Here is a 6,000-nt window from a genome sequence, read left to right on the forward strand (position 1 = left end):
ATCTTTGTAATATAACAATGGAGGTTGTCAACCCTTCTCCGCATGTTGACAGCTATCATTTTGGCTCAAGGCAGCACCACAAAAGATCAGATCCAAGGTTAGCAGCAAGGGTTTCGTTTACTGGCCTTATCCAAATCATTTTAACAAGAAATTAAATAGTCAGCTTTTTCATGACCTTGACATCAGTAGAAGTCCACTTCCTGTCCGTATCACACGGCCTTCATCAGCAGATAAAGTTTTGCTCAGTTATTATATAACTATAGATTCAAACCACAAACTCTCCCAAACAAAGGAAGGTACCTAAGCATTTACGCCTTGACCTAACAAAGCCATTACGATCGGATCACATCTCCATGTGTCTGCAGTTCAAAACATGCATACTTTGTTGTTTCATTTGGAAAACGTTTGTTTTTGTCAGCTTCTTTTGTCAAGGTCATGAAGGATTTGTAAAACATACTTTTAAACCAGCAATTACTGATATCTATCTGTCTATCTCACATTGTGATACTGTGTGTCAGTGTTGTGTTAATCGGTAATTGCTGGTTCAAAAGAGAAGCTGTCAAAGCACTCTGAGTGGTCACAAAGACTAGAAAAGCACTGGTCCTCATGTACCATGCTTTCATTCAATCAACCAATCAATCTTTTTTTGGTTCACATAAAATCATCAAGGTACAAAGTAGAAACCATAAAGATGATGTTAAAGAGGAGGTTGATGGAAAATAATAAGAGGTGCACCTCTGGGGGTCTGTAACTCAGTGGACAGGGTGCTGGACTTCGAATCAGGGGGTAGCAAGTTTGAGTCCCACTGCAGTCAGCATGTCGTTGTGTCCCTGGGCAAGACACTTCACCCAAAATGTCCAAATGACATGTAATGTAATGAACCTGTCTCTGCCTTGCCTCTCTGACACGCACACTGGCACTGACCCTCTCCACTGAAACCTATTGATATAAAGTCCACAACCAGCTCTTCAGTCTTGTTCAATAGATACAAAGTGACACTATCATTCTGTTGGAGTTGTGTTTCTTCTGGACATTTGGTGAATTCGCTCTTGTTTGTTTTCCACCAAATCCTGAGAGAAGTGTCTGTCTCTTCGCTGCTAAATGCTATGTATGTTCACCAGCCGGTCCCTTTGCTGTTTGGCAGTGTTACATCGTTTTTATGATTGTCCGATATTCACAGACAAAGCTTTTATTAAACGAAGCTGTTAAGGCTCATTTCCCCGGTCCGTGGACGCTGTTTTAGAGTTTTGGTGGTTAAGCCACGAGAGCCTAATCAGCACACCGTCTTCCGATGCCGGCGAGGTTTAAACCCCAAACCCCTGACCACAACTCCCAGCTACCCCAACACCACGTACACACACTCACACCAATAAGATGCATCCTTAAGTCCTTCAATTCATGAAGCAGGTAACAGTTGGGCCCTTAACACTCACCACACTCCCACAAACAAACAGCCCCCCTCCTCCCCGGGCCGGAGAGCCACTGGTGTGATTGCATTATTGATTGGCCTGGATATGTTTTTTTTTCTTTTTCTCCCTTCTTAAAAGCATTTAGCAATCTGGCAATTAGTTAGAGCTTAATGTAGGATGTCAAAACAGTGCTATTGATCCGGCACGCAAGGAGGAGAGATTGATCAGTCAACTCATTACGTTGCTGGCGCTGCCTCGTCATAAACACTCCAGATGAGAGTCCATCAAAAGCCCATCCCTCGTCCCCTCTGCTCTCTCTCTCTCTCGCTCTCTCTCTCTCTCTCTCTCTCTCTCTCTCTCTCTCCCTCTCCCTTAGTGTTTCTGTTGCTGGCTCCAGATGCTTGGTTGCACTGCACCTGTTTTAAAATCTGTCTTGTTTTTTTGCTTCTAATTATTATTGCTCTCATGCTATTTGTCTTATATAAAATGTATCTTTTTCTCTTTTTTTGTTACTTTTGGTCGCACCCATCTTTCTTTGCATTGATTGGAACCCACAAGCAAAAAATGGATTTCCATGTTTTTTCCCATTATTTCACTTTCTACCATTTATCTCTTCTCACATTATTATTACTTCTCTGTTTCCTTCAGACATCTCAGTCTCACAGAAATAAACAAGCAGTTGTAATTGCATTTCTAGAAATGCCAAATTAAGCTGATGTATTTAAATTTGCGTGACTTAAATGAATTCATGTGTCAATCATTTAAAGAATCAGGCAGTTGCAGATTACATTTGCAATAAAATGTGTCCCCGCAGCCATTACAGAGAGTCATGTTGTTAAGTGGGCAGTCACTAAGCTCATTAAAGGCGGCACAGGCAGCAAAATAATGTGGGCTGGCATTTATCAGCACTTCACTGTTTGAATTTGGTATGGTGTTGGGTTTGTAAACAAAAATTAATATTATAACAACATAAATTGTTGCTCTGTTGAACATGTGACCACACCCTGCATCACAGACTGCTGCTTGAAAAAAGCAAACGTTGAGTTTAGTCAATAAATACAATTCTTAAAGTGCTATTCCATGTTTTGTATTTAGAAGTGCATGCTAATCATCTTCAGATCATCTTGCTTATTTTTGCACTGTTGTTTGCTAAGTTAATGACATACATGAGTTGATTGATGGTTTTGCATGTTTATTGTACAAAAGAAAACACATAGCATCAACACAACTATCATAATAAGTTCAGCAAGAACACAACTTATCAGCTTTATGCATCCTACAGTTGTATAATTATGATAAATCATAAATGACTAACTCCTCTCTTGCTTCACATTCTGTTAGTGGCCTGAAAATTTCCCGTATAAAGGATACATCTGGTTAGGGTTATCTAATACGCAATCATTTGAGATTTATAGAGGTCTGGATCCGGGCAGTCAAAATACATCACTTTGTAACAACTTTGATGACTTAGCTTGGGAATAAATACAGTAAAATGAAAATGTGCAATCCAACAGCAGCTTCGCAAACTAATAATGTGTCTCTCTGTTTTCCTCTCCAGCCACATTCACTTTCCCCAGGCCCCTTCTGTCATTTTCCCTCCACCCACCAGGGGCCCTCGGACTTTCCCCTCCTTTTCACTCACCTGACTGCTTCACCCATCTACACACCTACCCTTACTACCTCACCAGCCCTGCAGATATTCAAGCAGCCATTTTTCATTCACTGCCTGCCAGTCTGTAAACATTCATTGTAGCTTCCATGTTCTCCCAAGTTTCTGATTCCTGTGATCCCATTACCTGGAACCTGTACCCGCATGAACCTCGAACTGTTTTTGGAGTTTGGTTTCCAACCTGCCGCTTTGGATTCATTTGTATGGATGGCCTTCCTGGTTTCGACCCTTTCCTGCCTCATTACTCCTGCATCCTGCATGTCCTGTGTCTAGACCTGAGGTGAGATGTGTCAAATGTTATCTCAGTCGTAACGTAATGGCTCTAAACTACCCTAAACCCATCATCTTCCTGGTTCATCTGTATTCTCTGAATACACAGACAAGTGATTATTAGTGGTCTTCTTATGTCACCCTATAAAAAACATATTTTTGTATCTATTCCACCATGTCATCAAAGCTGCCTTTCCCTCACTCTTTACGCTCCTGAACGAAACAGCGTGATGTGTGTGTTTCTGTCTCTCAGGTCTAATATGTGTATCTTATTGTTGTTTAGCAGGGGATCATTGTAAAGCGAGGAGAATGAGTGCATCATGGTTGTGTAATGTAACAGCTGTGGCTGATGGACTCACCTTATTTCTCTGTGAGTCTAGTCAGCCCTTTATCTCTGCTGCACTTCTGCTTGTTTTTAGTGTTTACTTCATAACAGCTTTCAAATGGGATGTCAACACATTTAGAGAGGAAAACAGCAGCAACACAAAAGATAGCACTGAAGAGGGTTTCTGGATCAAGTCTAGACATCTGTTCTTACCAACATGCTCATATCTCCCTCTGTCTGTCTTCCTCTCTGTTGTTTTTCACTCTTGTCTCATCTTTCTTCCTTTTTCCTCATCTTCTCCCCCCTCCCCATCTCCCCCTGTGCCCCAACAAGTGTCTTATATTTCCAATGATGATTTAGCTCATAAATCTTGATAAAGCCACTGGCTGTTCCTGTTCTCTGGAACAGGAAACTCTAGCAGGAGCAGGAGGAGACAGAAGATGAGGAATGGCCCTCGTTCACGGGGTTGTCCTGTTTTTCTGTGCTTTCCATTTTGATGGTGTCCTCTGGGAGAGATGCATGCTTGTGTATTGAGAGCGCCTTTTCCTGACGAATTCACTCGAGGGGTCTGCAGAGGTGTTGTTTGTAATCATATCTCTGTTTGTTCAGCCACCCTTACACTGTGGTCTGTTTCTAATCATTTCTGTGGAGTTTTTAGTCTTCCTTCTTTTACTTTTTCTAGCCACCTCATGTGTTTACGTTTGTAGCAGAGGAACAGAAGTCAAACAGAAATCCAACCTGTTCCCTCAAAATGATGTTTGTATACTGTTCTTCAAAAATGCTAATATTATTCACAGATACTAATCTAGTTCACAGTACTCATTAAGTAAACATTGCTTTCTCACATTCTCAAAATGGCTTCAGACGAATCAATTGTCAACTAATGTTACAAGACAGATTGATATGATATTTGCTGGGAAATAAATTATAACTCACAACCAGTAAAAGTGTTTGTTGAGAAAGACATTACTAAAGTTACATTGGATTTAATGGATCTTAATTGATGAGAAACTCAATTTGAAAGATCATAAATATCAGCCACAACTGCATATTGTTTTCAGCTTGTGAGTCTGTGTGTGTGTCGTTATGGCAGAATATGCTCCTACAGACTGCTCCTGTTGCAAGGAGGAGCTTTTTTTCTTGAGTATTCTTCCAGGTGTCTATATCATTGTCTGTCTGTTCCATCACTCACATCGGCGTCTGTTTTCTTAGCAAAATCCAAAGCTGTGTTATCTCTGCTAGAGAAGACAGGATTTATTATTTCAAATATGTTCAATTGGACAAATCAATAACCTTAACCTTCAAATGTATCATACATCCCGGGGACAGTACTACTGTGAAGTACCATGTCTAAATATGGAGTCAACAGATAATGTTAATTAGAAATGCTTCATCAGGATGTTGACAAAAATGTAAATTTGTGGCTGAAATGTGTACTTTAACTAGAGAACAATCAATTCTGTTGAATACGATTAAACACAACAAATAGTATTCAGACGGAACAAAGCCTCATGTGAAACACAATCATTATGATTCACATTTCTAATTGCAGAATGGAGGAACTACAAATCTCCTGCTCACAAGCTGATGCACACATTGGTAGGGGAACACACACTTCTCCTGTGTGTATGATGTCACCACGCAGGTGCAGCGGTGAGGGATGAACCTCTAATGACGGCCTGTCATTCCTTTAAACATCTCTAATTGGTCCCCGTCCTTATTAGGCAGCCTGATCTCGCCCTGGCTTTGTCTCCGCTGAACATTGTTCTTTTGTGTGTTTTCTCTAAGACTATGTTTTTGTTTTAATGACACATTGTCTCCGAGCAACTGTTGCTCTTCCCTGCTGCTTTTTAGATCTTCTAGGATGAGGCTCCTTATAATAGTATAGTATTAAAGCAGAGGATGCATTACTGAGGCTTTGATGTACAACATGCTTTACACAGACACTAAGCCCCGGTTTGGCAGCCATTATTCAAAGCTGAAATAAGTGCCAAAGGTGTTTTTTGTAGGGTTTCAGTCACTTGGGTCACGTGACATATCAGCTTTTCACATGTTTCACCAATAATTTAAGCGGCTTTTTCAGGCTTTAAACTCCATCTTAATTATTTGTAGGTAACATTTTCAGATAGCGAGAGCTTTTCTTTCTTTCACTTTTACATTTCCGTAAAAAAAGCATATCCTAAATTTCTCTCCCCGTCTTTTTTTTCATAAAAAGGTCATGCAATGGTGTGTTTTTATTCTAATGATTAATTTGTCCATACAGTGTTTATCATGGACTACTTGGAATACTATGGCTGCCACTGGTTGCAGTTTAATAAGTGCCTTAA

The sequence above is a fragment of the Notothenia rossii genome (assembly GCF_949606895.1).
Source record: "Notothenia rossii genome assembly, chromosome: 6".
In the NCBI taxonomy this organism is placed as follows: Eukaryota; Metazoa; Chordata; class Actinopteri; order Perciformes; family Nototheniidae; genus Notothenia; species Notothenia rossii.